The sequence below is a fragment of the Tyto alba genome, unplaced genomic scaffold (assembly GCF_018691265.1).
Source record: "Tyto alba isolate M040663 unplaced genomic scaffold, T.alba_DEE_v4.0 Super-Scaffold_13, whole genome shotgun sequence".
NCBI lineage: Eukaryota > Metazoa > Chordata > Aves > Strigiformes > Tytonidae > Tyto > Tyto alba.
In genome coordinates, this window is record NW_024881275.1 from 8,718,959 (window position 1) to 8,727,258 (window position 8,300).

General features: G+C 47.3%; 1 long non-coding RNA gene across 3 annotated transcripts; it reads right to left on the reverse strand.

Annotated features, from left to right (window-relative positions):
* Positions 1-5,126: 5,126 nt before the first annotated feature.
* On the reverse strand, positions 5,127-7,878 carry LOC122152913. 3 transcript variants are annotated; one of them, XR_006164896.1, is made up of 4 exons: positions 7,509-7,878; positions 5,527-5,599; positions 5,335-5,425; positions 5,127-5,187 (listed from the first exon to the last, which is right to left on the reverse strand). It is a non-coding gene; the product is annotated as an uncharacterized LOC122152913 (long non-coding RNA). The 3 variants fall into 3 exon arrangements; XR_006164898.1 differs by having other exon boundaries at positions 5,128-5,187; positions 5,303-5,425; XR_006164897.1 differs by lacking the exon at positions 5,527-5,599.
* Between the last annotated feature and the right edge of the window lie 422 nt (positions 7,879-8,300).

Genomic DNA, 8,300 nt, shown 5'->3' on the forward strand with positions numbered 1-8,300 from the left:
CCCTGGCCCTGCTGCCCCCCCTGCTCTGGCTGCAGCCCAGGGCACGGGTGGCTTTCTCATTTGTAGAGACATGCCCAAGCCACCAAAACATGAAAATGAAAGGAGTTATGATCCTCTGTTAGCAACCCAACGTGGTAACCATGCTCTTCATTAAATGACTGTGAAAATGGCATGCCGCTGTGCAATGCTGTTCTTCCTGCATCCTCTTCCCTTCCAAAGCAGGACCACACCTATCTGATTTTTTATAAACTCCCAGTGATCAGAAGTGTGGAAATAATAACACTCATTTACCAGATTAGTAGAACTTCTTCCGTTTCAAAGACTTCTCCGTGCTTTCTAAAGTTTAATAAACTTGGCTTGATGGAAGCTCCTTCCTCCAAAGTATCCGAGAGGAGCATTTAAAAAGAAAACCTGCCCTTGGGCTGACTGTCAGCATCCATGCCTTCACCCGCTTTGTGCAGCTCAAAGGTGAGACAAACCTCAGGCCTGAAGCCAGCTGCCTGTGCCAGACTAGTGCTAAAGCAAAGTGTAAGGAGTGGGGTTGAGCTGAGACCCCGAGTCAAACCTTCAGCTAATGTGGTAATACAGCCCCAGCCCGAAATGCTGTTGTTTCCTACAGCACAGGCTGAGAGCAGTACAATAATGCTTTGTAAATCTCACCTGCTCTGAGCTGATAATATTGTTCTCCTTTAAGAGACTGAGTCACTGGGAGATGTAAGGTAGTGGTGACGACTGAAGCGACTTGTTTGGCTGGCTCTCAGGAGAGGACAAAGATGCCTTTGCCTACTGCTGTAGCCTTGCCACAGGACTTCCTTTTACCCACTTGGCCAGTAACGGCTAAAATACTAAGAATTACCTTCACAGGCATTTCAGTTTTTATAAAAACACGGGCCGGAGGGTAGAGAGTACCAGCCCCGCAGGGTTCCCACTGTTTCCTGTTTGTTCTAGATCTCTTTCATGGGCAATTTTCTTCCAAAGCTTTCTCCTTCGAAGCACGTTACTATTCTGCTTAATCCTCATTCAAACTTCAGTTTGCCACAGGTAACTCAGTCAGGCAGCATCCACCACTGCTGTCATCAGAAAGATGCTGAGGGCTTTGGAAACCCCTCGTCAGAACATCAGAAGCAACTTTTCCATTCAACTCTGCTCCAATTTCTTTTGCTTGTTTTGACCCATGCCAGGTCAAAATACTGCAAGGTAGTGTCATCTAAAAATTAAAAAAAAAAAAAAAAAAAAAAAAGGATAATTAAATGACTTAATTATTTGTGGCTAGATTTCTCTTTTGCAGCGTGTGTCTGCTTGTATTATGATATCAGTTTCACCTGCTAGCATATGCAATATGAGCCTCCCTGCGAGAAAGGAAAACGAGAGCTGCTTTCTCTGCCTGTTCTGCTAATCTGCCCCTGCCCTACTTATTGCTCATACATCTAATTTGGCATAAGGTGACACACATCCCTGGCACAGGCATTCACATTTTTACAGTACTGTGGCTTGGCAGTTTATTTCTTACTTAGGTGTGTCCTTCCTAAATAGGCAAGCTAATGGAGAAAATTTACTCATTTCATCACTCATTTAATCTCATGCGTTTCAATTTGTCATACTTTGCCGTGTCTATTTCTGACATCTCACTTCTTGTATCAAGGAGATATATATTCTCCTTGGAAGTATTCTGCCACTGACACTTCTTTATTCCGAGTAATCTCTTTGAAACAGCCTCACATTTGTTATCAAGACCTCCACACGCCTCCCAGCACTCAGAAGAGAAAGCACAAATGTAACTGATTGTGAATTCTGTAACTTGGCTAATGTTCCAGTAATTTGCTAATAGCTTTTACTTTCTCCAGAAGTATTCGTTTCTGTCTACAGGCTGCTAGATGCTGGAGGACAGAGTCTGCAAGGAACTCAGGGAAGCTGGCAAAGGAAAACTTCCACAACAGCTCCCCAGTTAAAAATCATCTTATCCTGGGATCGGTGCAGACCTCTTGATACCATTTTCTCTAATTAAATCTCTGAGAGAAAGTTATGAAGTGAATTTCAAAATAAACATTTTTACTTGGTGGAGTTGGCAGCATAAGGAAACTGTTTTGCAAAGAAGTGTGCAAATGCAGTTTTACAGAAAGTGTCAAATAAATGTTTGCTTTTGCTCTTAGAAACCTTTGCTCAGTGATACTTGCAGGAAGGATTCCCCTGTGCCAGTGTCTGCCTGGGGGATGGGAACTGTGTGAAAAATAACAGTGTGTTAGAATGCAAAACAAGCAGCTGAGAGAACAAATACAGAATACTTAATGATAATGTCCAGGCAGCCGTCCACTGTGCCCTGTCCAGACACTTAGATCAAAGTCTTATGCAAATGCTCAAAGGCATGATGCCAGGTAAAAGCAAACTCTTAAACAGCTCTGGATGTAAAAGCAGCTCCATTCCCACACTTTGATAATCCAAAAGACGTTATTTTTTTAATCTTTTCTAAGTTCTTGAACAAAAGTATTCAACAAAAGCCTTGGTAAAACAAAACAAAACAAACCAAACAAAACAAAACAAACACACACAACAAAACAGTTCCTCCCCCCCAGCCTTTTCTCCCTTATTCGTTTCTGGTATATTTGTATTAATCCCATTCATATATGCTGCAACACTGATACAAGTTCCAAGGTAACTTTGAGGGGAATGAAAACAGTTCATTTCTCACAATTTCTTTGTCTCTATAAAAGCTGGGTTCTGCCTCCACTGAAAATGCAAAGGTTAATTTTCTAGTTGAAGTTTTGGACTGAGACTCAGAAGACACAGTGCTTGCTACATATTTGGGCTACTCTGGATGCATTACCTTAGTTCTGTACACCATGATCCGTCTCAGCTTCAGCTTCCTTTGACGTCCCTTCCTCCTTCTACCCCTTATCAAACCCTGTCAGTTTGAGCCCAGCAGAGCGTAAGAAACTATTTCCACAGTCTTTGCTCCTCAGCACCATTTGGGTAAGCAGAATGATGGAAAATATCACTGAATCAATATTCGGGAAGAGTAAAGACTATGAAAAATTAGTTCTTACAGGTATTTCTACGAGCCCTGTTGGCATACTGTTAGTTTATTCCAAAAGTAATTCCTGGGAAGTGAATACTATTCCATGTGAATAATGTAGTGAGACAGCAGAAAGAACAAGGTATGGGGAGTTGAGGTCCGATAATTTTAAACATGAGCCTGTACTGCTTTGGAATTTCTGTGAGACCATTTATATAATAAAGTTACAATTTAAAAAGCCTTACAAATACTGGGAACATTAATAGTGCAAAGTGAACTTCACCTAAGTAGAGTCGGTTCACACAGGTCACTCTTTAAGGCAAGTCATCAATACCTTGTTTTTAAACAAAGGGAGATAACGCCTGTGTTACACCTACTTATGGCCTACACACGGGTTTTCTGTGCTTGCAAGGAGTTCATGTGGTTTTAAGCAGAGCTTGCGGAGACTGACACAAGCATCAAACCAGCATCATTCAGCTCGTCCCATGGCTGCTCTGCTGAGACAATATGAAAAGCTAGAGGATGTGTCCAAGCCAAAAGTGGCATCTGCATTAAGTACCTGGAGAGGAAGGAAGCTCTCTGGAAATATAACAGAATCCCTCTAAAACAACAAGAGACAGAACACTATGAGAATAATAGAAGAAAACAGTACCATTTAAGAAAGCAGGAAAGAAAGATGGTGGGATAACTGTAGACGGGAGAGGGACACAAGCAATGGAAACACGAGGGGAAAGGTGAGTAGAGCACCAGGAGAAGGAGGAGAAACCGTGACGGGTGGCAGCAATAGCGACGCCAGCTGCACTGCTTGCAGTCATGAGAGACTAAGACTTTTCCTGCAGTTGTCAGAGGTTTCTTTATTCTTTTACTCTCAGGTTACTAACAAGGGCCTCCAAGTGCCCTTGGAGCCTGCACTTGCCCCAGCTGCTGGCCCGGCCCTGGTTTTGCTGATTTCTGGCGACATCCCTGTCTGCCAGTGGAAGTTGAGGAGAAGCAGCTTCAACAGTTCTCCCTTGCCCATGCAGCGGCTCCTTGCTGCAGAGAACACCACAGCCTGCTCTGTGTCACGGCTGAGATGAACTGTCACTCCCATTTTAAAGCAGTTCAATTATCAGTTGTCACAAACGGTACCAAAGAGTTGTTAGTGATACTGTGGTATCTCCAGCGAGTAAATCAGGAGTATAAACAATTTTTAACTGAAATGAGAGATTGTTCATAGCTCCTCTCTCACCATCAAAGCATCAAATGCTCCTTTTTTTCTTCTCCCAGGGAGTTGATACTCCATTTTTTCTCCAAGCTGTACAAAAGTTGGTGTTCTATACAGCAGCTGGCAAAGGTTACTCCATTGTCTTTTCTCATGCTTAGTGTGACTTTTTGGCCGTGTTTTAGCTAACAGAATTTGGCAGACTGTAGAAAAAAAAAAATGCACCTAAAGATTAACACTTCGAATATTTTACCATTAGTTTCACAAGACCGGAAGCAACAGACAAACTATCAGAAAATTGTTATTTTCCCCCCTTTAGAAATGAGCAAAGACACAAAACCGAAGCAAGTGAAGCAAAGGTATTCCAGTTCACATGGGGCCCCACATCGTGTTAATAAATTCTATTGCTATTCTGGAGATAAGGTCAGAGGCGCGTCTATGCTCGAAAAGGCAAGAAGTTTATCTTCACAAAACCAAGAGTCACCACCTTCGACAAAATCTGCACGCATGAAAGAAAAAAGTTTCTCCTTTGCATCAAATTACCCATAAAAAGCCCAACATCATAACTTGGTGTAGGCCTGCTGAATTTTCGGTGTATCAATGAATGCTTCAGAGCAATTTTGCATGAGCCAGTGTTTCTTCTCCTTCACAAGTATAGTGAAACATGCAGATGCACTGGAGAATTACATTATTAAACGTGCTGCAGAGTATATTAAAAATGGGTTCCTGCTGAAAGTTTGTTTGTTTTGCACTGCAGTTCTCTTTCTGAGTCTTGCTGATGATCGTTGCTATTACTTAAGTCTCCATCACTTAATCATCCGATTCCCCTGGGAAGCAGGGAAAGGGAAGAGGAAGGGGGAAGAAGAAATCTCACCAGCCGGTGCAATGCCTTTGGTCAACAGAGAACAGGGACTTGACAGAAGTCAGCTGCCTCCTTGGGTCGTTGCTCTGAGATGGTACCACGACCCTCAAGAGGCTGCAAAAGAAACCCAGCCATCACGTTACCACTGAGAGAAGGTCAGAGCACGCACAAAGCACTGCTGTTGAAAAGGTTCCCCCATCCAACAGCAGCAGCTTTTCCCTGCCCTCACCTCCCCATCAGTGGCAGCAGCAGCAAACTGACCGTCTCACAGACTTCCCTCCCCAAGTGTCATCTCTTTCAGTCCCATGCTTGCAGACATTTTCCACATTTGCTTTGCAAGTTAGGTCCATATCTAAGGGAGAGAAACAGACATTAAATTACTTGTTAAAAAAACCAAAAAAACACCACCAAAAACTAAAAACTAAAAAAACAACGAAAACACATGAAATTCACCTCAGCGCAGATGTAGAGGACTTCAAACGCATCGCTGCGTCCCTACTGAATTGCGGAAAACAGACTCCACAATCTGATAGATTGTAAAGTAGGTAAGTTTATTCAGCACTGGGCACACAGGGGATCGCTCCTCCTAATGTGTGTGCTGCCATGTGGCACCGTTGCCTTAGATTTATAGAGCAAATGATTACATATTCATAATATTTCGCAATACGCCTATACATATGCATCACCTATCCCCTCTTCGTATTAAAATTAGCATTTCCATGATCTCCTCCCAGTTGAGTCTGCGCAGTGAGTTCCTTTGGTCCTGGGCAGGGGTCGTGAAGGACTGGGCGGTGGTCGTGGGAGGAAGTATCTCCTCTTCCTTAGTGCTGAACTTTTCACCCCGAATTCCTGCGCAGTCTCTGTCATCCCCTGGACCTGCAGAGCAGGTTTGTGCCGGTTGTGGGGTAATCTTCACTTACTCAGGGGTGGAGGAGGCTTTTACTTAAACAGGAGATAGTGGTCGAGCAACACAAACACAGCACTATCTATCTTGTACGATCTAAAAACTCTTATCTCGACTATTTCCCTTGTCATCCCCTTCTTGCTATTCCCATATTAACCCTTACATCCCCTGTTCCTATCTAGGCCCTGTATCACTACCACAGCTTCACTGATGCATTTCTTCCTGTGGTGACATACGATTACGTCCTTACGTTTGAGCTCGTCCGTTAACCGGCGTTTGCCTTCGTCCCGGCCTCCCACCGAAGCACGCTCTGCGATGAGGAACAGGCTGCCTGACAGCTGCCGACGGCCAGCCGGGGCAACGCCTGCAGCAAGCAGTAGGTAGGCGCTGCAATGCGCATCTTCCCAAGAACACCACACCATGCTGTCCCTGGACGTGCGGCAGCCTCACAGCCGCTGTGTCCCACCAGACCCTGGGACGCGGCGGGTCCTGGCTGGGGATTTGTGGCCCCTCGAGGCCGTGCACCCCTGGAGAGCAGGCGGAACCACCGCCACCCAGCGCCGCGGGGACAGGCGGGATCCTCGGGCACCCTCAGCGCAGCGCTGACACAACGAACCTGCTGCTACCAACACAGGCACCGTCTGCAGAGCGGGGCTGGGAGCTCACCAGCCGCGCCCCACGCTCCCGCAGGCCTCAGCCGCCCGGGACCCCCCTCAGGAGAAGGGGGACGTGACCAGCTCGCCCGCAGCTAATGGCCGCCTGCCCAGAAAATGGCGCCTGCAGGCTGGGGCGCAGCGGCCACGGTCGCACAAAGGCAGGCTTTGTCCCACTTCCATCAGGGTCTCGTTCTTGTTCTCTCGACTGGTCTTCCCAGTTTCAACCCTGCGGTCTGAAATGACGGTTACCTCTTGGCACGTGCCTCAACTGATGCCATGGCTGAGAGATCACATTAAAAAGATTTTGCCCTTTGACAACATTGCTAGCATAAACTTTTCTTCCGGGATGAGGAACGGAAAAAAGCCCAAGGATGAGCCTTCCTGGATCACGTTGGCGATCCCTGCCGATAGCACAGTTTATCTGCTAGGTTCCTGCGTCAGATCAGTCATGCAACATGCCATTAAACTATGGCCTAAGACACAGCACTGAAAGGACAACAAGCAAAATATCACCTCCCAACCGGCACAAACCCGCTCTGCGGTTTAGCCCGGGTCCAGGAGGCGACAGAGACTGCGCAGGAATTCAGGATGAAAAGTCCAGCAGTGAGGTAGAGGAGATACTTCCTGCCCCGACCACTGCCCAGCTCTTCACGACCCCTGCCCCGGACCAAAGGAGCTCACTGCGCAGCCGCAAGGAGGAGGAGACCTAATTATAATAAGAAGCGAGGGTAGGCGGGAATAGGTTATGAATATGTATACGCGTCTCATGAATACGCAACACACTGTAACATATAAGCAAGACTAGAACGGCAGGGGGCGCGCACGCTTGTTGCGGGGGAGCGTTCCGCCGTGCGCCCGGCGCCGAATAAGCATACCTGCTTTACAACCCTGAGTTGCGAAGTCTTTCATCCGTAAATCAAGTGCTCGGAGAGAAAGGGGAAACAAGGGAATTCTGAAAGCCTCGGAGCCGTCACGCCCCCACAACTCGTGCACTCAGGTCACTGTTGGGCGCTGTGCTGGAAACAGCCGCCAGCGCCCCCGACATGAGCCCCCTCAGGGCACCCTGGGGCCGGCAGCCGCCGCCGCTCCGACCGGCGGGGCCCGCGCGCTCCGCAGCGCCGGCCGTACCGATCGGCCCGGCCGCCCGGGAGCCCCCTCAGGAGAAGGGGGACGTGACCGGCGCGCCCGCGGCTAATGGCCGCCTGCCCACAAGATGGCGCCCGCGGGCCGCGTCGCGGCGGTAACGGTCGCCCGAAAGGCGGGTTTTGTCCCGCTTCCATCAGGGTCTAGTTCTCGTTCTCTCGACTGGTCTTCCCGGTTTCAACCCTGCGGTCTGAAATGAGGGTTACCTCTCGGTACCTGCCTCAACTGATGCCATGGCTGAGAGATCGCACTAAGAAGATGCAGCTTCCATTTGGGTACAAAAAATTCTGTTCCTGAACTTCTGTATTGGTTTTGTCCTTGGACAACACTGCAAGCATAAACTTTTCTTCCAGGACGAGGAGCGGAAAACTGTTCGAGGATGAGTCTTCCTGCATCACATTAGCGATCCCTGCCAATAGCGGACTGTATCTGCTAGGTTCCTGCATGAGAAAGGAGGTGTTCTGTGGCTTTGTACAGATGAACTCGCATGAACCTGTAATTCCTGGTTGCCTCAGCAGGGAGAC